Source organism: Humulus lupulus, chromosome 9 (assembly GCF_963169125.1).
Source record: "Humulus lupulus chromosome 9, drHumLupu1.1, whole genome shotgun sequence".
In the NCBI taxonomy this organism is placed as follows: domain Eukaryota; kingdom Viridiplantae; phylum Streptophyta; class Magnoliopsida; order Rosales; family Cannabaceae; genus Humulus; species Humulus lupulus.
The window spans coordinates 39,690,852-39,718,076 of record NC_084801.1 but is presented as its reverse complement, the minus strand read 5'-3'; the positions used below and the strand labels follow the sequence as shown (position 1 = coordinate 39,718,076).

At 36.1% G+C, this 27,225-nt stretch overlaps 1 long non-coding RNA gene across 1 annotated transcript; it reads right to left on the bottom strand.

Moving 5' to 3' along the window:
- Window positions 1-2,734: 2,734 nt before the first annotated feature.
- Window positions 2,735-23,823, bottom strand: LOC133801698 (uncharacterized). The gene is made up of 2 exons (XR_009876915.1): window positions 23,572-23,823; window positions 2,735-3,018 (listed from the first exon to the last, which is right to left on the bottom strand). It is a non-coding gene; the product is annotated as an uncharacterized LOC133801698 (long non-coding RNA).
- Between the last annotated feature and the right edge of the window lie 3,402 nt (window positions 23,824-27,225).

Here is a 27,225-nt window from a genome sequence, read left to right as displayed (position 1 = left end):
AAACACATAAGGCTAAAACGTTAGCTAATAACATAAACATAATAGCTATAACATAAACACTTACATTGGCGGTTAGATTCGGAGCTTGAGCGTGTGTATCAAGGAGAACTTCATGGATATGGATCATTGCTCTGATACCAACTGTAATGACCCAACTATTTCTAAGACATTGGACCATTAAAACTACTAGACATAGCTACTATTTTGGGAAAGATACATAAGAAATAATATAACTTTATTAAAACTCAAAATATTGTATCAAATACATAATAATAGAAAATATGACATGGGTACCCATTGTTTAAAAGAAAAACATAAAACATAACTTTAATTCAATTGTTCAAAAAAAAACTAAATGCGGAAATGATATATTTTATTAAATACATAAAACTGTTCATGGGCCCACAAGAACATTTACAAGATATTTACAACTCAAAATGGTCATTACTGTTTCAAATTTACAAACCTGTCGACCTAAGCGGCAAAAATAGGATAAACCCCCTAGTTCCTCTGAGAACTCCTTGGCTGTGGTGGTCAAGCGGCCACATAAGTACACATCACCACCTAAGCTCTCTACTCAAGGCTGGTTGAGCTTTTCTTTCCCTTTACCTGCACCACAAAGCACCCATGAGCCAAGGCCCAGCAAGAAAACACAATATAGCATGATATAATATCAACAATGATCATAATAATCATTCATGACTTTCAGTCCAAAACATGTAAGTGACAGAGGAAAAGTCACTAAGGTGGGTACAGCTCCCATAAGTCATGTGACGATAGGGTCACCGGGCTTAACAGATAAGTGAACCTTTCACTAGCTTAAACAGGTTATAGGTGCATGATGACTAGTCACCAACATAACCTACCTCATGACCATAGAGTCATAACCATGGAACTATGTTCCCTAGCCATGTGACAAGCAGTCACCTAGGCCTTAGGCCCTAGCTCTGAGTAACTAGTCTTAGACTAGCCAAGCGCTTATAAGTTTCAACGACCTTAGGGTCGGTCCAGCATTAATGCCTTAGGGTCGGTCCAGCGCTTATAAGTCATTCAATGCTGATATCGATTAGATCTAATCTTCATTCAGCCCTACGTTCAGGACGCTTATGCCGTTTTTTACTCTTAGGTCAGTGTCCCTGACTAGTCATTGCCATATACAAGTAAACAATATTCACTAGCATTTAATATGCAATCAATGTCCACATTTATCAACCAACATGCCTCAACAACAATCATGCATGTCACATACACAGGGTGCAGTTTTCTTACCTCTGGTTCGAGCGAGAAATATAATAAGAACGACTCCTGAGAACGATCAACCTTTTGATTCCTTAGCGGTTACCTAATCACAACCAATTATAACCTTCATTAATGAAAATCCACAATGAAAGGGTCTTAACCTAAACCCCACTCTCGGGACCTTGAAACATGCCCACACGGTGGGTAGATTCGATCCTGGGCCTTAAGGATTGAGACCCCGAGCCAAAAACCCTTAAAAACACTCAAAACGGGATTATGATGGAACAGAGTAACGCCACAGCGCTGCTCCCTAGCACCCCAGCACTATACTCAGAACCCCCAACCGCCTAGAAACCATTCTGTGTAGCGCTATAGCGCCCTCTGATGGGCGCTGTAGCGCTACCCCCAGACCAGTTTCCCCCTGAAACTTCCTTCTTCGACTCCTTCAATTCTAACCTATTTCCAATGCTTCCAAATCCCATTTTTAATACCAAATGAACCCAAAAAAACATCCCCACATACCCCAAACATCAAAACCATAAGAACCCTAGCCAAAACTCCCAACAAAACCAAGTATTCAACTTAGAAATCTCAATTGCAAATCAGAACTAAAACAGGGCAAACCAGGGAAGTTCAATGGCTAGAAACTTACCTCAAACTCATATTATGATGCTCTTCAATGGTGGAACACCCTCCCAAATTCCCAAGGCTTACTTCCCAAGCTTGAATCCTCAAGAATGGTTCAAAAATCACAAAGAACATGGAAGGAAAATTGGTACGGGGAAACTTCAAGTGATACTCTGTTTTTCTCTACCTTTCTACAGCCATAAATGGTTTATATCTATCCTAGGGGTGAAAAGACCAAAATACCCCTAGGTCAATTAAGGGTTTCTAAAGGCTTCCAAGGGCAAAATTGGCATTTCCTACTTATCTCGTTAATCATAATGAACGCTCTCCCATTCCCGCTATTCTCGATAATCTCAAACACCAATAATTTATAACTCGTTACCCTTTAATTCCCGGCAACGCTCTAATCATTAAAATCACCCCAAGACTCATCCCGAGCCCCGAACTCAAACCTGTTATGACTAGACCGCTAATTAATATTCCAAATCGTCTCATGCCGAATAGCTCGAACAAACCCACATTATAATGTGGTCTCAACAATATATCACTGACATGCATACAAATATACAATTACACCCTCAACGGGCCAAATTACCAAAACACCCCTGTAACGAAATGTGGACCCACATGCATGCATTTAACATCATATTATAATATAATTCACATATACATGCATATTATCAATTAATGGCATAATTAAATAGTTATGGCCCTCCCGGCCTACTAATCCAGCCATTAAGCCGCATTAGGGATTTCAGGGCATTACACATATGAACCTGTTCTCTGATACCAACTGTAATGACCCAACTATTTCTAAGACCATGGACCATTAAAACTACTAGACATAGCTACTATTTTGATACAAACATAAGAAATAACATATCTTTATTGAAAACCCAAAATATTGTATCAAATACAAGATAATATAAAAATATAAAATGTGATAGATATGGTATGGGATCACATTGTTTATAAAATAGAAAACATAAACTTTAATTCAATTGTTCAAAACTAAGTGCGGGATTACAAAATAAACATATTCAAAAGACTAAATAACGTCATCCTCGATCGACACGCACTCCATTCATTCCATTCATCCTTAACACACAAGCCAAGCTGCCAAGAATCCTTCCGCCTTCCATAATCATTTTCCTACATCAAGATAAAAATGAAGGAGTGAGCCTAAAGCCCAGAAACGAGAATCTACTAAAAACATACATCATAAATCATAAACATAAGACCTTAATATAAACATACACTATAAAACATATCACTATAAAAACTCATATCATATAGGATTACAATATTAATGGGCATGAACTCATTAACATGGCATGTGATAAACCATCTAAGTCCTCTGTCTACTAATCGAGGTAGGTTAGATCACATGGTTGTATATGATAACCCATCTAGGTCCTCTGCTAGTCGAGGTAGGGTAAATCATAACTCTAGACCATGAAAATGATAAATATTCTTGGTGTTGGCTATCTAAGCAACTATAAGCCCCAAGCGACATAAACTATTGCGGTTTGCTATCTAAGCAACTATAAGCCCCAAATGACTACAAGACATATTCATACATAAATATACATATCATAACATAAAACATATAATAACATAAACATATAACCACATATAATTTATCCTATTTTCCCTACCAAAGCTGGGATATTTGGGAACAAGAACGAGATTAGAACACTCCTAAAAACCAATAGTAAAAAAAATGGTGAGTTTCCAAAGAAAAAGAGATGAAAAGAACACTAAACCATCCAAGTAGAAACATACCGAAAAGAACCTTAAGTTTTCTAAAAACTTAAACACCTAACCAAGAATCATAAACAAAAGTTAGGATCTGAATAAAAGAAAACTAAAGAACCATAAAGAACTGAACTTAAGGATAAGAATACCTTGAATGATCTTATGGATTGATCTAAACCTCAATACCGAAATCACACTATATCTCACTTCCCAAGTGTTTAGAAAAGCTTAAAATGATAAATCTTTTAACCCAAAACCCAAGTGTTTACTCTCTATAATAACCTTAGCAACTTGAAGGCTTTGAAGACTTCTTGAAGAATGAAGAAAATGGCTGAGTACTAGGTCCTATTTATACAGTTCAAGGAGTGAAACTAACCCCTTTTAATTTGAATAAATAAATGATTATAAAATAAAAAAGATTTGAATTTTCGTTCAACAGACGCCCAGAACTCGGTCAAAATCGTTCAAAGGCAGGTCCAAGTGGTTAAGGGTATTTTTAAATTCAAAAATCATCAACATTTAAAAACACATCACCAGGGGCAATATATCGCCTACCCTGGGTGATATATCAGCTCCATCATAATCCCGAGCCCCGTTCGTACGTTCGTGCAAAGTCGACGTGTTTTTCGTATCTCCTGCAGGCGATATATCATCATAAGTTGATATATCAAATACGTATTTGCACTTTTTCAGCATATTTTGAATTGATAAAACAGCTTTGACTGAGTCATAATACGATCCTAACAGTTTTTGGAAGGTTCTAGAGCTTATGGATCTTTCTTTTTAATTAAACTATTTGTCAAAATACTTACATCCTTAATAAACATGATTATGACAAGTATCATGCTCTTAATGGTTCTATCTAAACCTTAGGTTACAATAACAATATATCTAGGACCAGCAATATTAATCAAACCTTATGTTATAATTAATATTCTTAAACTATAGGTTAAACTTATAAAATCCATAATTGTTGCTATGAGTGTCCAACTAAGTCCCGACTTGAACCAAAATCCATGGAATTTAACATACGACAAACTAATACTAACTACTACTACTATCTAGCTAGCTAAGTAAATATTCTGGGACACTACATCTTATGTTGTATGCTTATGATTATGTTGCTTATGACCTTACATTGTATGTTTATGCTCATGATGAAAATGATATTATGGTTATGAATACAATCTTATGATGTACAATTATCCTTATGGCGCAAATAGTCTCGTGTTTATGACTATGACTTGCATTGATAGTGATTTCTATAAGAAAAGTATGTTAAGAATGTATGAGATATGTCGCTTATGCTTGTATATCTTGTGTGTACTACCTTACTGGGCTTTTAGATCACCCCTTACTTTTTCCCCTTGCAGGTAAAAACTAGGTAGACTTGTTTGGCACGCAAGGTGAGCTGAGTCAGTTTTCCATATGTATGTGTGAATGCTGCGGGGAGCCAATGAACGAGGAAATGATCCATAACATTGTAGTACCTTAGAGTCTTTCTTATGTTAATTTATCAGTGGGATGTATTTTTTTTAGTTATTTTTAAGACTACATCAAACTCTCTTTTGTTTTGAACATTGGATCCAAACTTTGCATGTATTTCCAATAAAGTCTCACTTGTTTTTAGACAAAGTTATGAAATATTTTGAACTATTATTAAAAGTAGTATTTTAATAAAGATAGGCAATTATGGGTGATATAAAAGTTTCCAAAATGTTTAAAGGCAATGGTACTTACAACTAACGTCACATTCGCCTATGATACTATAACTAATAATTTAGTGAGGAATAGATGTTTTCTATATACAAAAAAAATTTCATATGAAATTTTTTTATTTTAAAACTAAATTTAAAATAGCTAATGACATACTCCAAGGTATTTAAACATGGTGGTCTGATACCATTTTTCTGTCACGACCCGAGCCCTAGGCATTGACAGACGTGTAATATTCATAACTTGGGTGATCAACAGTCAAACTTTGACCTTTTGTTGGAAAATAATGCTTATAACCAATCCTTTAGTTTATACGATAAACTATAATATTCATAAGTCCAAAAATAATGGAATAGCTCCTATAATTATATAGAAAATAATAGTAATAAAATTGGGATCACTCTCATCATATATACGTTTAAAAGTAATATTCTCACAGTTATGTGATCACCAAATAGTTAAATTTAATAAGTCACAAATTATGCAAACATGCTTAGCATCTGTAATTCGTGAAAACTAAATAACATAGCTAAATTCCAATTAATATACCTTACTAGAATTAGGAATAATTCACGAGTCATACATTTCGACTTGAACATGAAACCTTAAAGAAAACTAGATTGGACTAAACTAGGAGAACTCTTGACATTGGATCCCCATCTATCTTGGTATTAATCAATCTTAAATTGACCATTTCCTGGAAGGGATAAATAGGGGTGAGCTTATACAGCTCAGTAGGAAAACAACTAATCACAAAGGACCCATATTTTTAATAAAAATCCTTGCATGATTAGCTTTTAAAACAAAACTTATCATCATCATGTGTAAACTAAAACACAAAGACCAGAAATCATCATAAGAGAAAAACTACATGTGCATATCACACCGTCCACTAGATCCCTAGTTCCCGATACCCATCATAGAAAACGACATCCTAAATCGAGTAGTCGTGCCTGATAACCACCAAAAGAGGTGGCTCAGCTCACATCCTATATACAGATACCAGGTCTTTACACCTACTGGTGAGTGAACACCTAACCTACCTATGATGACACAAAGACTAGGTCTTAAAACAATAATATGGACAAATTATGATCAATATGGCTCTCAACAGTATAATAAAATGCAGACAAATATAATGACAAAAGAACATATTACCTTTATTTTAAAAAATTAGGCAGCATAACATATGAATAAAACCCAAAAATTATAACCTGCGTAGATAAGCATATGAAAATGTATTTGGCACTCAGTGCCCTTAGAACAGTCTAGAAAACATGTAGAATAAGTTTTCTATTACTCAAAAAATTTATAAATAAAAAATTGGAATATGTCTACTGTTATTTTATACATATAAAACAAGTCCAAGAATTAAGTTGAGTCTCTACCTCCTTAGAATTGTCAAACCAAGTCCAAAGCGACGCTCATAAGCTTAACGATGATCCTAGAGTGATTTAGTCTAATTTTAATATCATGTTTTTCCTATGTGTATCAAATGAGCAAAAAATTATCATCAATGCATTCCTTATTCAAAATCATGTCCAACGACATATATTATGACTATATTTAATATTTCAAGTTCTGAAGCCTCACCCAAGCGGTGCACAGTGGCGGTTGGTGGCGGCAGTGAGCGGTGCACAGGTAATGTCGACGAAGATAGGTGTGGCATATACCAAAACGATCTCCTCAACGAGTAGATCACGATTATACAACCCATTAGTCTGAACAATCACCAGTGTCGTCGAAAAATTCTCCCAAAGGGACGGAGAGACCCAAAATCTCGCCGGAGAAAAATAGCGAGTTGACTGGAATTACTTAGTGGGTTTTGTTCCTTTCTCCACGCTGGTTCCAATGGTACAAACCACTCATCGAGAGGTGTTCAGAGTTGACCAGAAAATGCATTAAAAGTTTGATTGGCAAAATTTTGACTAGCGACTCCGAGAAAAGGACAGTGAGTGAGAGGTTGCCCTTTGGTGCTTGGCTTTGTCGGCATCTGTTGAACACTTATGGATAGCGCATGGAAGCAGATGGTGGCCGAAAGTGGTCATCCATGGTGGTGGCAGTGGCTTCATTTTTAAGAGAGAGAATCGACAAAAAATAAAGTATAATGGAGGATAAGAAGATTGTCGCACAAGAGAAGGAAATGAGACCAAAATTTTGAACAAAAAGGGTGGGTCCCACCACATACAAAATAATATATATAATATTTGACAAAAAAAAAAGGTCTTGGTCTTCACAATGTAATTACACAGTAATTATGTAATTAGACGTAATTGAATGGTCCCAATTACACTCCAATTTTTATAGCCCCCATGATAATTATGTGTGATTACTAATTACTATCAATTTTAAAATGTAATTATTACATAATATAATTTTTCAGTGTAATTATCAACTGTTTTGCCAAACATGACAATAATAATTCATAAGTAATTACCACTTAACATCCAAACACACATTGTATTTTAAAATATAGTGTAATTACTCAGATATGTAATTACTACCCTAGTAATTACACGGCCTAATAATTACATTGTTGTTTCCAAACACGCCCTAATTATTGAGTCTTTTGTTTCTGGGCACACATAGAAATTTTCACTGTCTGAATTATGGTTCAGTCTATTTTCAAAGCATCCTCACCTTAAGATGGTTGTTCTAATATATGGTTGTTCCAAGAAATGAAAATCAGAGAATACCGAAGGAGGCGATTGGTAATGAAAAGATTCCATCCATCCCTATAATGCAATCCATCCCTGGAATACCATCAATTCCAGGGATTCCCAAATTCTTATCAATTCTTGTATTCAAATCTATTTTAGGACTCTCAAATGCACCACCTCTCTTTATTCCTCCTGGAATGCCATCCATTCCCGGAGTTCTGTCCATTCCCAAAATTCCAGGGATATCGTCCATTCCTGAAATTCTGCCCATTCTTGGAATCCATTCTAGGAATGCCATACCTTCCTAATATTCCTCTATTGAACCCTCTAGTCCCTGCCACTCCAAAATTCATCATTTGTAGCGCACCAAATTATTTTTTTCGTTTAATTAATTTTGTGCTTTATTTTATTATTAATTGTTAAGTGTTAGGAAATTATTTTTAATTGTTTGAATTTTTTGGTAGACATTATGTGTAATTATGTTTGTTAATTGTTTGTTTTAATTATTTTAAAATATAAGTAAATTGAGTTTTGGTTGTATGCACCAAGGTGCATGGTAAGTAGAGATACACTTGAGCACTTGTGTGTGTGCATGTGCATGATTGCATGGTGAGCATGCAATAGTTTTCCCATGCATTATTCTAGAATTTTCTTTTTCTTTGTTATTTAATATTTTATTTAATTAAAAGGAAAATAATGGGAGAAATAAAGAGAGAAGTTAGTGGGTTGTCAATTTTCAAAGGGATTTGATTGGCTAAGTATAATTATTAATTGATTTTATTTTTTATTTCAGAAAAATAAAGGAAAAATGATAATTACCTTTTCCTTAGCTAGGTTTTGGTGATTGGGGCATTTAAATAGAAAATAAGAAAGAGCTTGAATGCTCATTTGGGTCTTGGCTACCGACTATAGAGCAAGAAATGGCATGAGCTCGTGGGAGAGGAGAGAAAGAAAAAGAGAAGGAGAAGAGAAAGAAGAAGGGAAAGAGAAGAGAAAGAAGAAGCCAAGGCTAGGGATACTAAGGTATGGGTTAAGGTTCATAGCATTACATTATTTTTTCCTCTACATCTTGATTCTAAGCAAGGAAAAATGATGGTGATGATTGGTTTGGATTTTGTTGCAAGAACGTAGATGATTGGAAGCTGGGGTTCGAAATCCCTAGTGTAAGTATTTGGGTTCATAGTGATGTTGTTAGATTCTACCTCTTCTTGAATCTAAGATCATGTTTTTTTTTTCTTCTCTTTAATGTGGTGTATTCAAAAATCCTTAGGGGATTTGACCAAGGTGGTGGCCATTGTTTGGGTCCTTGAGTTCTAGCAAGAGAGGTCATGGAAACCTTGCTTTATGGTGGTTGTTCTTGTCACTTTGGTTCTTGTAGTTTTGTTTTCTTGCGGATATTGATTTTGAATGTTGGAATGTGGTTTTATTTTTAAATTGTGGTTTATGGTAATATTCTATTGTTGTGGCTATGAGGAATACTTGTATTGTTTTGATAGTTTTGGTTAGAAGTGTGTTAGGTTTTAAATTGAAAAAATGGAAACAAGAATGGGAATGATGTATGTTTCGGCCTTGTAGTATGTTTTAGAGTATGTGTTGTTTTCTTTCATATTCTTGTAAGCATGCCAAAAATGGTTGAGTTGTGTGACTCTGAGTATTTCGGCCTCTTAGGATTAATGGCCTAAAAGCATGTAAAGGCATTTTATTGGTTTTAAATAAAAGTACAATTTTATTATATTTGAATGTTATAATTATTGTATGAATTAATTATATATTAATATCAAGAAAATTACATAGTCATTCATGAGAATATGATATTGTATTTGTAGGAGAGCATTAAGATCATATATAATGAATTAAATAGTCAGTAACATATTAAAGTAAGCAATCTTTAATGAATGGTTACTAGTACAGTTTGCTAAGCATATGAGATGCAAGTAATCTAGATTCAGATTACCGATGTGGATAGACATCTTAGTAAAGGTGTTGTATATAATAGAGATTATATATGACAGGACCGATGAGAATTAATTATCTTTATAAACTTGCCGTTTGACTTAAAGATTTAATTTTTATCATAATAGATGATCATTTGTAGAACAGTCTAAATCCTGAGTATTCATGAACACCTGTTTATGTTTATTGGATCTTTTCATTCACTTGTTAAGGTCTCTTTGAATAATGATGCTAATGACTTTTGTTTTGGAGATTCAATATCATGGATGGCTGGGAACATGAATTTCAATAATGGAATTTGTTGACGATAAGAACTCGTCTACTAAGTTAGATCAAGAACTTTGTGAGTTGTAAAAGAAGTGAACTTAAATCGATTGAACTGGTTTCAAGAACACAACACGTAAATGCTAGAATTTTAGAATGGAAAATTGATAACTTCATTTTAGTGTCGTTTGAGAATATGTTTTTATGGTAATCTTGAGTCTTTGTGTGTCTTGTGCAATATTACGCTTTTGTTTGTCTTTGTTGTAGGTTGGTGCGGTGAATCATGAGAAAAATGTAAAAAGAAGAGAAAATGGTGGAAAACAATGGTATTGGCGGTTATTGGACTCAAAATGATGCTAAGGATGATTAAAAGTCTGTTGTTGATGAAGAGACAAGTTAAAAGACCTAATTTGAGAAAAAATGGAATTAGAGTGCGACTTGAGCCTATAAGTCGCGACTCTAGGCAAGTCAGAAACACATGGCTACAGGAGGCAATTAGTGTCGCGGCTTGACCTTATAAGTCATGGCGCAAGGCAAAGTCAGAGGCTAAGGGGACATTCTTGACACGGGCCGTGACTTGAGATGTTTGAGCCACGGCGCCTGAAGACTTACACAGAATCGAAATGCTTCAAAAATTGACACGGGCCGCAACCCAGAGAAGGCCAAGTCGCGGCCCGCACATGAAAAACATAGCCTTTGTAATTTTTTTACTATAAATTCATAAGGGTTTAATTAGGTCATTAGGTCAGTTTTTTATTACGTTTTTTACAAACTAATTTTGATTCTTAGACTAGTATTCTGCATTTTTTATATTTTTCTTTCTTCTTCAAGATGTGAATCTTATGTTTATGAATTATTATTTTGTTGATTTAGTCATGTCTGATATGAACTAAACATTTTTATCTAGGGTTTAATGTAGTCACTTGGATTTCTATCTAATTTAATTATCAAACTCTCCCAAACTTACTCTTTGTTCGCCCTCGAACAAAGGACTCAAAACAAACCTAGACTTTAACCACTAAGACAACTTCCACAACATGAATTATATCAACAACAACAATTATGCCTCAAAATCATGAATGTTAATCATATAATTCTCATAAAACTACTCAACAGTTTATTCAATCTAGAATTTTGATCGAAACACTCCATCAACACACTTTAGTCTACTAACATTTTGGATTATCAAATCATGATAATTAAATAAATGTATTTGAAATCAATTATGCTTACCAAATTCTTTCCAAACAAACCATTCAAACCAAATAATTCCATAAGCTCACATTACTTGCCATTCTCCACTAATATAAATCATGATATGCATAAGAATCAATAGAATTTGTATAGGCTTGTAATGATGGTTTAGGTAAGGGTACATGAAAAAGTAATTTTTAAGCTCACTTTACTATAAGCACATGACCCAAAAAGCACCGACTTTACTTCCATAGTAATACAATCTCATAATCCCCTTCCTTGTTTTTCTTTAGAAAGATGTAAAATATTTTCTTTTTTTTCAATAATAACTAAACTCCCCCAAACTTGATTTTTCTATTTATTCATATTAGGAATGTATTGAAAAAAAATTCAATATATATACTTTCTCTAATTTTGTTCACTTTGCATTTTCTAAACCCAATAAAGTCACAATTAAACTCCATTACACATCAATCCCCATAATTTTTTCTCAATCATATGCTCATAGTATATTAAAGACGAATATAAAACCAAGTTTCAAGTTTTAGGCTTAAATGATGGTTTAGAACAAAACGATACAAAATTAGGCTCGAAAGGGGTAAACAAAGGATCAAGTAATTTAAGATCGGCAAGAAAAGCTCAAACAGTCCAAATGATAGCCTAAATCATATTCTTAAGCAGACATGATATATTATTTCGCCTCAAATAACAAGTAAGCAAGTTCTAGAATTTTAGAAAATAATTTCCACTTTCCATTCATCATTCCACTAACCAATCTCAGCAAGCATAACCAATATCAAAAACATAAATTTAACATCATGACAAGATATTTAACAAATGTTATCTAAACTAAAAAGAACTAACGAAGTGTTCAATCAAGCACACAGATTTTTTTCAGATTTCATTTTCTTCAATTATACTCATACATTCACTTTATTCTCATCGGCACTTGTTGTCAGTCATCATTCATGTTGGTACTAAACACACTAAAACAAAACTCCAAACACTAAACAAATTAAACAAAACAAAACTAACAGAAAAATAAGCTCCCTCCCCAAACTTAAAATAAACATTGTCCCCAATGTTTAAAAAATAAGTAAAGAAAGAAAATTTACCTCGTGTGAATCACTTCAAAAAGGTGGTGGATCTGGAAAAGGATGTCAAGGTGGTGGATGAGGAAAATACTGGCGGTCCACCTCCTGATTTGACCATCGTTAAACCAACTCATTTTGTCTGTCAACCTGAGCTCTATGATAATCATGAAGCTCTCCAAAATATTTGTGAGTATGCTGGTTTTTCCAAATGATATAATCCAATCTGGCCAAGTGCGGATCCGTTGGAGCCTCAAGTGCCAGAAATGGAGGATATTCTTCTCTCCTCTCCTCCTCAATTTCCCTTGAATCGGCTGGTTGATCATTGGTAGGTACAGGTTCCTCAGCCGCATCTATTTCCTCTTCAACTCTCATGTGCCTAGGTTGTGGTACTGGTGGCTCCAAAGATGGGTCATTAAATTTATACACCGTAGCACGAGAAATAGACCCCATTGCCTTCCTATAAATATCACTAGGATATTTAGCTACCTCCCACACTTCACATAGATCAATAATCATTGATCCATGCCCCAACCCTGTAGTGGTAGTCAGTCGATATAAATCCCTGATGCTTTGGAAGATAACTCAACCAATATCGATAGAGAGTCCCATCATAATAGCATAAACCAGAAGACACTTATCAGTTCCCACTTCAGACAAGTGAGTGTTGTGCATAAGCTGTGCACTCACAAAGAGAGTACAAACTTTGGCCACACAATTCATTTGATATCTTCGTAAATGCTTCGGTTCCCCATTTTACATGACAAAAGTAGCACCATGAATGCATAATGTTTCTGCCACCTCAGTCCAATCAATTTCACTATTATACGCCAATTGATAATATTCATCATCGTCTTGTGACAACATAGGTAATTGGTATAGGGCATCAATATTATCAATATCACATTCTACCAGAACCCCTCGCACAAACACCTTTCTATTAACTGCCCCAGGAAAATTGGCTTATAACTCATAAACTATTGAACAATAAGCCTTAAGCATTTTTTTCATCCATAAAAAGTTTCCAACGACGGTGTTGAATTTCAGACCGAATGATATTATAAGTTTCCTGAGTGTAAGGATCTTCTTGATATTCCATTCCTCTCTCTAGAATTACTGGACGCTGAGATAACCTTTGATAGTGATCAAAGGCATCCTTATTAATAAACCTAGTTGGATCAAATTCTTGATTTGGTTGAGGTGTTGGTGGGATTGGCTGAGATTGGGTTGGTTGGTGCAGGATGTGAAAGGGTGATTAGCGTTCTTAGATGAGGCAGCCCTACTAGGTTGTTTTCTTGAACCCATACTTACACAATGTTTCAATTAAAACAAAATAAAAATTTGGCAGCACTTCCCCTAATTTACTGTAATTTCCTCCACTGAATAACTCCAATAAATTAAAGTGGAGTTATTAACGGCTCCAAAAACACAAATAACTCCCAAATCTAATTTTTAATTCCATAAACATCCAATTAATCATTCGTAACAACCATGGGGGTTGGTGGAATTTGAATTCAAAGGGTGTCTCTAAACTCTATAAATAAGAGTCTATTGCTCACTTGTAAGACACAACTTTTCTATCCATTAGAGCACTTGGCTTGAAAACACCTAGAGGCTTGATTATTCCATAAAGCATTTCCAAAATCTATGAGAGATCCCTTAGTGCTTGAGTTAGGGTGAAATAATATTTTGGAGAAAGGTTTCAAACCTTGTTTAAGTTGGTGATCCCCAGCACTCTTCACTTTGGTAGTGTAAGTGAGAGTTGTTTGTCCTTTGTTTCTTTTTCTTTTCTTTTATTTTATTGCTTTTAATCTTCATTTTCTTCTTGTCTAATTTAATTGTATTTCTTGTTTAAGAGTTGTAATCTCTCATTTCTTTTGTTACAAACATTTTACTTTATTTGTATCTTTTGCTTAGAGTTGTATTTCACCATTCTCTTCTTCTAATTCTTTTCATATTTATTTGTATTTTCAGTCATAGAGTTGTAACATTATTTAATCAATATTGTTTATTTGTAATATTTTGTCTAGAGTTGTAATGTTTCTTACCAATTTCCATTAATACAACATATATTTTCCTAACAATTATCAATTGGCATATAATAGTGAAATTGATTGGACTGAGGTAGCAGAAACATTATGGATTCCTGGTGCTACTTTTGTCATGCAAAATGGAGAACCGAAGCATTTAAGAAGATATCAAATGAATTGTGTGGCCAAAGCCTGGACTCTCTTTGTGAGTGCGTGGCTTATGCACAACACTCACTTGTCTGAAGTGGGAACTGATAGGTTTCTTCTGGTTTATGATATTATGACGGGACCCACTATCGATATTGGTTGAGTTATCTGCCAAAACATCAGGGATTTATGACAACTGACTGCAACTGCAGGGCTGGGGCACGGGTCAATGATTATTGATCTATGTGAAGTGTGGGAGGTAGCTAAATATCCTAGTGATATTTATAGGAAGGCAATGGGGCCTATTTCTCGTGCTACAGTGTATAAATTTAATGACCCATCTTTGGAATCACCAGTACCACAACCTAGGCACATGAGAGTTGAAGAGGAAAGAGATGCGACTGAGGAACCCGTACCTACCAATGATCAACCAGCTGATTCAAGGGCAACTAAGGAGGAGAGGAGAGAAGAATATCCTCTATTTCTGGCACTTGAGGCTCCAACGGATCCGCACTTGGCCAGACTGGATTATATCATTCGGCAAAACCAGCATACTCACAATTATTTGGGAGAGCTTAATGATTATCATAGAGCTCAGGTTGACAGAGAAAATGAGTTGGTTTAACGATGGTCAAACCAGGAGGCAGACCGCCAGTATTTTCCTCATCCACCGCCTTGGCATCCTTTTCCAAATCCACCACCTTTTTTTAAGTGATTCGCACCAGGTAAGTTTTCTTTCTTTACTTATTTTTTAAACATTGGGGACAATGTTTAGTTTAAGTTTGGGGGAGGGAGCTTATTTTTCTGTTAGTTTTGTTTTGTTTAGTGTTTGGATTTTTGTTTTAGTGTGTTTAGTACCAACATGAATGATAATTGACGTCAAGTGCCGATGAGAATAAAGTGAATGTTATGAGTATAATTCAAAGAAAATGAAATCTGAAAAAAAATCTGTGTGCTTGATTGAACACTCCGTTATTTCATTTTAGTTTAGATAACATTTGTTAAATATCTTGTCATGATGTTAAATTTATGTTTTTTATATTGGTTATGCTTGCTGAGATTGGGTAGTGGAATGATGAATGAAAAGTGGAAATTATTTTCTAAAATTCTAGAACTTGCTTACTTGTTATTTGAGTCGATATAATATATCATGTATGCTTAGGAATATGATTTAGGCTATCATTTGGACGGTTTGAGCTTTTCTTGCTGACCTTAAATTACTTGATCCTTTGTTTACCCCTTTTGAGCCTAATTTTGTATCTTTTTGTTCTAAACTATTATTTATGCCTAAAACTTGAAACTTTGTTATATATCCATCCTTAATATACTATGAGCATATGGTTGAGAAATAATTATGGGGATTGATGTGTAATGGGGTTTAATTGTGACTTTATTGGGTTTAGAAATTGAAAAGTTAAAAAAATTAGAGAGTATATATATTGAAAAATAAAAAATAAAAAAACTCAATACACTCCCAATATGAATATATAAAAAAATCAAGTTTGGGGGAGTTTAGTTATTATTGAAAAATATATATATATATATATATATTTATATCTCTCTAAAGATAAACAAGAAAGGGGATTATGGGATTGCATTACTATGGAAGTAAAGTCGGTGCTTTTTGGGTCATATGCTTATAGTAAAGCGAGCTTAAAAATTACTTTTTCATCTACCTTTACCTAAGCCATCATTACAAGACTATTGTGGACCTTATATTCATATTGATAGCTGAGTTGGTTGTTCAGAGGGTTTTACTATCCCTGACATTCCTAAGTCGGAGGCGGCGCTGGTGGATTTCTTCCTTGATGCGGACCCTTCAACAAAAATGATTGCCCATCTTTTTACTGTGGCCAACCTCAACTATTATTGTCTTTCCAGGGTTTCGGAGCCCGTCCTACTATGACACAATTATGAACGAAATAAGACGGCTCCGGCAGAACCTCACTCAGACAATGCTGATGTTGAATGGGTGCTTGAGGAGACTTCTCTTGTAATGCCCCAAATTTCCTAATAAGGTTTAGGACCTTGATTAGGAGGCTGGGAGGGCCATAATTGATTTATTATGATATTTAATTATTATATGCATGTTTATGTGAATTATATTATCATATGATGATAAATGCATGCATATGGGTCCACATTTAATTACAAGGGCATTTTCGTAATTTGGCCCGTTGAAGGCATGATTGTGTATTTTCATGCATGTGGGTGAATTATAAATAATACCACATTATGTGTGGATTGGTTTGAGCCATTCGGCATGAGACGGTCATGGAATGCAAGTTTTCAGTCTAGTCATAACAGGATTAAGTTCAGGGCTCGGAGTGAGTCTCGGGGTAATTTGGTGATTAGAACGTTGCCGGGAATTAGAGGGTAACGGGATATGAATTATTGGTATTTGAGAATATTGAGAATAGCGGGAATTGGAGGGTGTTAATTATAATTAATGAGATAGGCGGGAAAGGATGATTTTACCCTTGGGAGTCTTTAGAAGCCTTTATTTGACCTAGGGGCAAAATGGTCTTTTCACCCCTAAGATTTATATCAGCCCTTGAGTTTAGAAGGCTGTGGAATTGTTGAAAACAGAGCATCCTCATCTTCATTTCTTCTCTCCTTCCCGTACACCATTTCTCCTCCTTTTTCCTTTCAATTTTTAAGAGTCAACTTGAGGTGTCAAGCTAGGAGATCAAAGGTGGGGGCTTAGGACCTTGGTTCAACCATTAAAGGGGATCTAAATCAAGCTTTAGGTAAGAAATTCAGCCATGAAAATCTTTGGTGTATACTCTATTTTTTTGTTAGTTTTTAGTTGAGGATTTTGATGTGTTAGTTGGGAACTAATGGAAGTTCTTGAGGTTGGTTGCTTGGGTTTTGATGAGGGTGTGATGTAGATGAGGTTTGGGGGTTGAATTTTATGTTTTGATGATGTTTGGGATTGGTTTTGAGGCTTGGTTTCAGGGGGAAATCGTAGGGGAGAAGACCAGAAACTGTTTCTGGTCTGTTGATGGCGCCCCAGTGCTAGGCAGGGCAAGTTTTGGGGCCTCTCTGACTTTGGGGCAGCGCCCCAGCGCCACTAGGCAGTGCCCCAGCGCTAGTGATTTTTCCAGCAACCTATTTTTAGGGCTCGAGAGGACTTTTAAGGCTCGGGGGTTGGTTCCTTTACCCCGTTTGGGTAAATTAAGTGTTCCGAGAATGTGGGATGGATCCCGGAAGTGAGGTTTTAGATTATAAACCTTTTTATGATTTATTTTATTGCTGGGATTCCATATTTGGTTATGACTAGGTGACCGCTAAAGGATCAAAGGATTGATCGTTCTCAAGGGTCGTTCTTTTACTAATTCTTGCTCGAACCCGAGGTAAGAAAACTGCACCCCATATGTGACATGCATGGTTATTCTTGATGCATGTTGGATGTTTAAATGTAAACATTGATAGCATATTGAATGCTTGGAAATCTTGCTCATTTGCATATTGTTATTATTGAGGCATGCTGGATGATTAAGTGTGATGCATGTGATGCACGAGAAATATGTGATTAGGGCATGCCATGAGTATTGACTGTGAGATTGATCAGAGCTTGAGTCTCTATGTTTGTGCATGATCATAATTATGCTAGCAACTGTTCAGTAAGCATGTTGAATGCCCTACGTTTGAATATTCGACATATGATATATGTTTGTTAGCAATTCTTACTTGTGCATGGTACTGACTCATTAGTCAGAATTGGCAAAGGTGTTAGTATCAACTGTGAAGCTGTAACTCATTAGTCAGGTTCGGCAGTGGTACTGGGCACTTGTCACACGATGCTGACTCATAAGTTAGGACGGCCTTAGTGTTTTCAATGCAAGCCAATAAAGATTAGATATAATCGATATCTGCATTGGATGACTCAAAGAGCATTAATGCCGGACCGACCTCAAGTTCGATGAATATTATAAGCGCTTGTGTGACTTACCTATCAGTCACTCATATGTTAAGGCTAGTGGCTTACCTAGCAGCCACTCTTCTGTTTAAAGTTAGAGACTTACCTATCAGTCTCTTGTCTGTTTAAGGCTAGTGGCTTACCTAGCAGCCACTCTTCAGTTTAAATTAGTGACTTGCTTGTCAGTCACCCAATATGGTTTTCTAGAACCTAAAATTGATATTCACTCATCTGTTTAAGAGCAATAAGCTCTGTGTGATTATAATGATAATCATTTGATAATGTTTATATGCAATACTGTGTTTTCTTGCTGAGCTTCGACTCATGGGTGCTATGTGGTGCAGGTAAAGGCAAAAGAAGGCTGGACCATCCTTGAGTTAGAGAGCTTAGGTGACGATGTGTACATATGCAGCTGCTCGACCGCCACGGCTGAGGTTTGAAGGAAAGGAACCAGGGCTAAACCCTATTTTGCCGCTTAGATTGGCTAGTTGTAAATATTTTTCTTATAATAGACCTCTAAATTATATTTTTGGGATCCCAATGTATATATTAAACGTTCTAGTGAAACGTTAAATCTTAACCGAAATTTTTAATCCCTAAACCGCTAATCATACTTAGTTACACGTTTATGGCCAAATGACTCGATTAGCGAGTGTAGCACTGTTTGCAATGTGCACTGTAATGGTCCCTGGAGTTGGGGCGTTACATCTCCTAAATCAAAACGTCCAACCGAACTATTCCAGCCTTTAGGGGACGCCCATCTTCTGTTCCTATAGACCGTGACACGACTTCTCATTCCCACAGTTCACAGTCCATGCAAGGGCGATTTTTTCAGCCTTCTTACGATAAATTTTACAATCTCCCTTATGTCCCCACTAGTCATGGCTATTCTAGGTACCATTCATCTAATGCTCTTGCGCCTCCTCCTTACTCGATGAGTGGGTCATCTGTCCCTGCTCACCCGAACGCTCCTAGTTTGGAGAGGATGTCTTAGGTGAGTCGCACATCAACCCCTTATGTGCAAAGGTATGCTCAGGTTTCCAAGGATATCCTCGAGACCGAGTGGAGAAGTCTTGAGAATTTTAACATGGCGGAGGTTGGGGAGACCCTTATGCACTCCACTACTTAGGTGAGTTCATGCATCTTACATTGATCTTTTTTGTGCTTTGGGTTTCCTATTTGCTCACTTTTTGCTTCCGTGCAAACTTCTCTAGTGGCTCAGTGCTTGATAGACTCGGCACAGGACCTATCTTCGTCCAATGCTGAAAGGGATCGTCTTGCGACTAGAGTTCAGGAGCTTGAGGGACATATTGTTGATGACAATCTCAAGCTGGAGATAGCCCTGGCGAAGGCCTCATCGTCATCCAAAAAGAAAAAGAGAGCGGAAGCCCAGGCTGAGGTGTTGCAAGAGAGGATCACCCTCCTAGAGGCCGATCTAGAAGAGGTTGAAATAAGTATGTGGAGCGCACCATGTATGGAGTGTGGAGACAGAATCTTGGTTTCGACTTGTCATCCTTTGGTGATCATGCCATTGCCAAGGCGGCCAAGTGGAATGCTCGCGTCGGGAGGCCTTGAGATTTCTTTTCTACATCTTTTATTTTCCTATTTCGACTTGGTTGTATAAGTATTCAAACGTTATTATACCAGAGAGGTTTCTCCAGGTTCTTTGCTTTTTCCTTCAGGAACTTTTATAAGTCATGTTGTGGTTGGTGCTGACTTTATCCTGCAGCATTATCACGACTTTTTTTATACATATATATATGTGGTCTTTTAATATTGTTTCTTTATGCTTGAGGACCTTTTGAGCATGCTCCTATATGTAGGAGTAAAATGGGTTCGATAAGTCTCTCTTTTTTCTGATAACTTGTTGATGTTTTATCTAGATCGGTAACGATAGTCTCTTTGGTGAACCTTGACTGTATTTGTAAGGATATATTGACCATTTGGGTTCTTACTATCCTTTTATATATTTTTACATGCACTTGTGATTTTTGCGAGAAGCGTCCTTCTTGTCATTATGTATAGTACTATTTTTGCAAGGGTCCACTTTGGGACCCTTTTTGGCTAGACAGCTTGACTGCCTCTCCAGAATTATTGGCAGACGTTCTCCTTGAAGTCATACTCCTCATGGAGGTACTGACCTTTTCTAGGAGGTTATTTCTGCCTATTTGCTAGGCCCCCTTATCATCCACAAGGGTAGTTTTTCCTCATTAATTCAGGGAAAACCTTTGGCTTGTTACCTCTTCATTCAGGGAAGTTACCCCTGAAGAGCCTCTTGGCTCTCCTGAGATCCATGAGGGTAGTTGATCCTCATGAACCCAAGAGATGCTTTACGAGGCTCTTTTTTTTTATACCCTCCTTATGGCTCCTTTGATACCCATAGGGGTAGCTAATCTTTATAAATTCAAGGGATGCCTTGCGGGGTTTTTCATCATCATTTATATATCTCCTTCCTGCTCCCCAAGTTGCCAATGGGACTTTTCTCATTGAGCACTTTGGTCGTTTTATCCCCATTATGTGTCCATATCTGTTATATGGGTGTTTTCATGGAAAAAAAAAGTAATGACTGGGATGGAAAAGGAAATATTCTCGTCAAAGATAGGTAGATTACAAAGGTGCTCATGGAAATATTGCATCTATTGAGGCTTTTGAGATAACCTCCTTAATTCTTAACTATTTAACCCGACATTGCATACTCAGACAAAGTATAGACATTCTTGCCTCAGATATGGAGGTCTTACTGATAGTATTTTTTTAGGTGTTCTGCGTTCCATACTCTAGGTACCATGGTTTCATCCAAACATGTTAGCTTGTAGGTGTTAGGGGGCACTACCTTGGCAACCTGGTAGGGTCCCTCCTAGTTTTCCCCTAGTACACCCATTCTTGGGTCACGAGTGTTTGGCAGGGCTTTCCTTAACATGAGATCTCCTACCCTGAATGCCCTATCTCTCGTACCTTTGAGTTATAGTACCTTGTGACCTGCTCTTGGTACGTTGCCAACCTCAACTGTGCCTTTTCTCTTCTTGCCTCCAACAAGTCCAAATTTTTAGCCAACGTTACGTGGTTAGCTTGATCATTGTATGCTTGTACACGGAAAGAATTGACTTTCATTTCTATTGGAATAACAGCCTCACACCCATAGGCTAAGGCGAAAGGTGTTTCTCCAGTAGTAGAATGGGGGTGGTCCTGTAAGCTCAAAGCACATTACGCAGTTCTTCGACCCAGCCTCCCTTCAACTTTTCCAATTTCGTTTTCAGGTTCTTCTTAAGGATCTTGTTGATGGCTTCCACTTTTCCATTGGCTTGCGGGTGTACTACAGCGGAGAAACTCATCTTGATCCCCTTTCTCTGCAATATTCGTTGAACAACCCTCCTTCAAACTGGGTGTTGTTGTCAGAGATTATCTTGTAGGGCACCCCATACCTACAAATGATAAACTTGTTGAGAAAGGTGATGATTTTCTTGGCCGTTATGTTGACTAGAGACTTTGCTTCAACCCATTTGGTAAAGTAATCCACTATTACAATTGCATACTTTGCTCCTCCTCTTCCAACTCGTAACGCGCCAATCAAGTCGATCCCCCACACAGCAAAGGGCCTCGGACTGGTCATTCTCACCAACTCATTTGGTGACTATCTAGGATAATTTGCATCCCATTGGCACTTGTCGCATTTCCTTGCGAAGTCCCTCGCGTCCTTTTCCATGGTAGGACAATAATACCCCTATCGCATGGCCTTTTTTGCCGTGGATTTCCCCTAGCATGATTTCCACATTCTCCTTCGTGTATGTCTCGTAAAACCTTCAAAGCTTCCTTCTTGTTTATACACCAGAGGAGTGGGGAGGAGAAGCCCATTTTATACAATTCTACATCTACTAGGGTGTATCGGGCGACTTTGTAAACCAGCTTGTGGGCAACCATTCAATCAATTAAAGAACACAATATTTAGTCAATTTCAAAAACTTGGCATATAAATAAGATTAATATATTATATAATTTCTTAACTATTAGAAAGAAAAAAATTCAATCCCTAAAAGTTATTCTTAACTAGCATGTTATTCTTTTTCAGTCATTTTATTAGGCATGTGTTTCAAACAACTTGAGTGCATAAGAATATACAAACAGAGAAAAATATATGAAGTGAAACCAAATGAATCTGTTCACTATTTTTATTTAGCCAAAAGATACAACCATCTAAAGGTCATAATTCTTTACCAAGAAAATAGGAAGAATCATCATAAAGGTCATAATAAATCAGATTCTATACAACTGTAACAAATAGTGGAAATGTTGTTGCAAGAGAAAGAAGCATCAATCATACATAATTTACTTGCAAGAAAAAAGCATTTATATTTGTATGACTGTCTTTAAACAATGACACCCAACCTTTAGAATCTAGCAGTAGTGAAAAAAACACAAGAACACCAAAAATCAATACACCAAAAAACCTTTACGTTTCACTTTTTCATTTCCTTGAAAGACTGCTATATCAGAAACAAATTGAATTAGACAAGCCTAGCAAACAGAGATTGATGTTGCATATGAATATCCTCAATCAAAGCAGTTCCAAATTTTCAAATAATCTGCAAGATTTATATATACATGTATATATATACTAAAATTACATATTAACTAAACACTAAGGATTTGGTTTTCAATACCAAATATATATAAGCACATATATGTATATGCAATAGTCAAAATTAGAAAAACTTCTAGTCTAAAATAAATTAGAAAAACAACCATAAATTAGTATAAATAAACAATATTAATAATTAACCATGAAAATATTAAACTAATTTATAATCTAGGTTAAGAGAATAGCAAAAGCCCCAAGAAGTTTGTGTTTTAGGGTTTTCAATTTACAAACCTCAAATCTTACAAAAGTTCTTACAAAAAGTTAAATTTAATCCATTACATTCCTATAATAACAAATGGGTAACATTAATATTGAGTTTAAAGAAATAAAATACCTTCAAATCGAAGAAAAAATGGTGAAATATGGGTATGTGCAATGTCGGACATAACACCAATAGTAGAAACAATCCCCAAGAACAACCTACAAATTCAAATAAAGCACATGGAAACCAATGTTTATTGATGGAAAACACAAAACTTTGAACCAATATTACCTTTACAGACTTAATAAAAGGCTGTAAAAATAAGAAGAAGAAAAATGAATAAGATGGTAGAAGAAGACCACTGGAAGCAAAATGAAGAAATGGAAGAAGAAAGGGATCTGTCGTGATCCCTTATTTTTATGTACATAAGGAAATGGGCTTAGCCCGTTTACATTGAAGGCTACATAAATGGTCACTGACCGTTTCCATTAATATATATTTAAAAAAAACTAAATCTATATATGTTTTAAAGAAACTAAATATATAGGACCCCGATTTAGTCCCGCCTAGCCGAGAGACAGAACCTGTTTTGTTAGTGAATCTGGGTCGTTCGTTTATTTTTATCTAATCCAACGGCTGCAATGTTGATTTATAGATTAATTCCAGCTGTTAAGAGGATCGACGAATGGGGTGCAAAGGAAGAAAAAAGGTGTTCAATTGACATTGAAGTGACTTTTACAGTCTAGTAGGGTCTTTATTTATTCTTGGTAATCGATTGCCTTCTACACCATTACAAACCAAGACTCTTTAGTTTCTTCACCATTGTTCTCTGTTTTGAAGCTATTGTGCATTTATGTGAAGACAGAAGAGGAGACGGAAGGAGGTTCACGCTTGTGAAGTTAAAATCTAGTCGGAGCAAGCAGGATTCCGTGTGTATCCTCATCTAGGTAAGTAATTTTTTTCAGACCCATATGTTAATTCTGGTGTGTTATCTCATTTTTTTATGGGTATTTTACGTTCAAACACATTTTTTGTTTTTTTTTTAATTTTCAAAAATCCATTAAAGGAATATAAGCCCTATAAAAATTGACATAGATTATTAACATTGTGTGATTTGCATTTTATTTTATTTTTAAAATATTTTCTAGAGTAATGGGTTTATCTTTTAAGAAATCAATGCATGTTCAGTCAAATTGTTTATAGGGTTCTAGAATAATATAATTTCGTATGTCTTAAATAGTTAAGCTAATGGGTTTCTCTTTTAAGCACCCAATGTATGGTCAAGACTTTTTAGGTGTGTTGGTTATTATGATTGCTATGCGAAATTTATATCACCCATCTTCAACTAGTTTGGTTACCGAATCTGAGATATAGATGTCCTTTCTGTATGATAATCTTTATTTTTTCATTGTTATTTATGAAAATCATAAATTTAGATTAATCTTGAAAATTTTAAGAATAAGATTAATTGAATGATGTGGTGGTTAAATTGTTGGTTATCTTATTCATATTTGGGAAATGTGAAAAAAGGACCTTACAACGCAAACAAGGAGGTGTGGGTAGGAAACAAGATACTGGTGGCAAGAACGATGAGGATGGTGATCTAGGGTGAGTAATTGTTTTTTCTTGTCCCTATAAGTTTAGTATTGCCTTAATGATTGTGGGTGATTTAGTTATCGGCTTGATTTCAGGACATATAGTCTGGCAACAGTTAAGAAGGAGACATCCAAGCTCGAAAATTTGCTAAGGGAGAAGAGACGACTAGAGAATGCATTTTTAAGCCAACTTTGAAGAATTACATCCTTGATGTGCAAGATTTTTTTGTATATTGTTTTACTGTTTAATCACTTATTCGTGTACTATTGATTTTTTTTTTTTTTTAGATTTAGAAGGAGCTAGCAACCCAATGGAGGTCTGCCCTAAAGAGCATATCGGCTGGTAAATCGAAAAAGAGGAAGGAGGTGGCACCAATTGATTCCGATTATGATTCTGAAGGTGAAGACCAAGATGAGACTAATGATGATGACGATCATGCAGAAACAGAATTGGACTCTCGTGAGATTGGGTCACGTGACATCGTGACTCGATGCTCATTTGAGAGGGTGTCTCGAATTGTGAATAAATTATCTGATGAACAGAAGGCCATGGTGCTTGAAGCTGGATTTGGAGCATATTTGAGAGTCGACTTCCCTAGTATGTATACTCCTTTGGCGTAATGGCTAGTTGAGTCAGTCGATGTTGAGAATAGTTGTATGAAAATTCACTGGAAGATGTTTCCCATTTCTGGTGATGTTTTCCAACGTGTGATGGACATTCCAAACGGAAACCACATTATTAATGAGAAAGCAAAAGTTCCTGAATGTCAAAATAAGAGAAGAATGCTTGCTGGAAAGAAGCGTGTGTCATTGTTAAGCCTAGAAGCACAATGGGTAGAGTATGTGAATGCAGACGAATTTTTCTTTGCAAGTTTCATTTTGGTGATCATTGGTAGCGTCCTCATACCTGGATCGGGCAACCAGTTGCACACAAGTTACATAAACACAGTGCGCGATCTTTGTAGAATTCCTTGTCAGAACTAGGCCACCCATAGTGTCCAATGCCTTATGAAATCTATCAGAAAGTACCAAGCTGGTAACTTGTTCCACTTGAATGGATACACTGCTTTCCTTCAGGTACTTATTCTTTCCTTTACTTTAAATTTGGTTTAAAGGATTATTTTAATATGAAAGGGACAAATAAATTGTTGTTTTGTTTTATACTATGGCAGTTCATGTACTTTAACCACATACAAGTCCCCAACACGTATGTTGACCGATTTGTTCCAACCATCACCTTTTGGACTGATGAACAGTGTAAAAAAGTGAAGGGCTAAATATGCCATCGTGGAGGTTTTAGTAACTGCAAAACTGTATGTGACTTATTATTTTTTATGTAAGTTGTACATTACACACCTTTCTTGGTGGACGAATTGGTAGCTTGTCGATTCTTATCTTTTTTAATAGGTTCGCGTTGTCACTGAACTTAGTATTGGCCCTCAGCAAGGACGGTCTGGCCATAGTGGGGACTATAAGGGAAGTAGCATACTGATGGAGAAGCTTACAAAAGTTGGCCATCAAGTGGAGGGGTTGATGGAACTAGTTGTTTCATTACCAGATAAGTTGAGGGCTATGGTCACTCAAAAGGTAACTAAACTATTGGGGCAAAAAAACTTTAGGAGAGGAGAATGTCAATCAGGGAGGAAGGAATCCAGTTGATGGAGAAAAACACAATGATGTTGCAATGGATTTGTCACAGGAATTGCTAGATGTGGTTGTTGAGGCAGGGAAGTCAATTGCTAAACCCAAAGAGCCAAATCCTTGGGGCGTCGCTGGGCTAGAACATTTTCGTTCTAATGAAGGGCTTGCAGTAGGATCATTCATACTTGCAAACCCTACTTCCCTACAGACATACAAGATGACAAATTATATTTTCAACCATGAATTTGAAGATTAGTATGTATAAGTTATTTAAGTATATTATTCGGCTATGATTTTAAGCTTTATTGATGTTAATTAATTTTTTATGCAACGCTCTAATTTGTGAATATGATAGATTGGTTATTGATCGCGAGTGCATGCGGTCATTGGAACTTGGGAGATGGGTTCAGGGAGAGGCAAGTATTAAATTTAACTGACTGGCATTTTTTATATGAAATCCAATTTATCTAACTCGAATAGTTAACTTGTTATGCAGATTGTTTCCGCATATGCCAGGATATTGACTAGAGTTGAGCATAAGAAACAACTA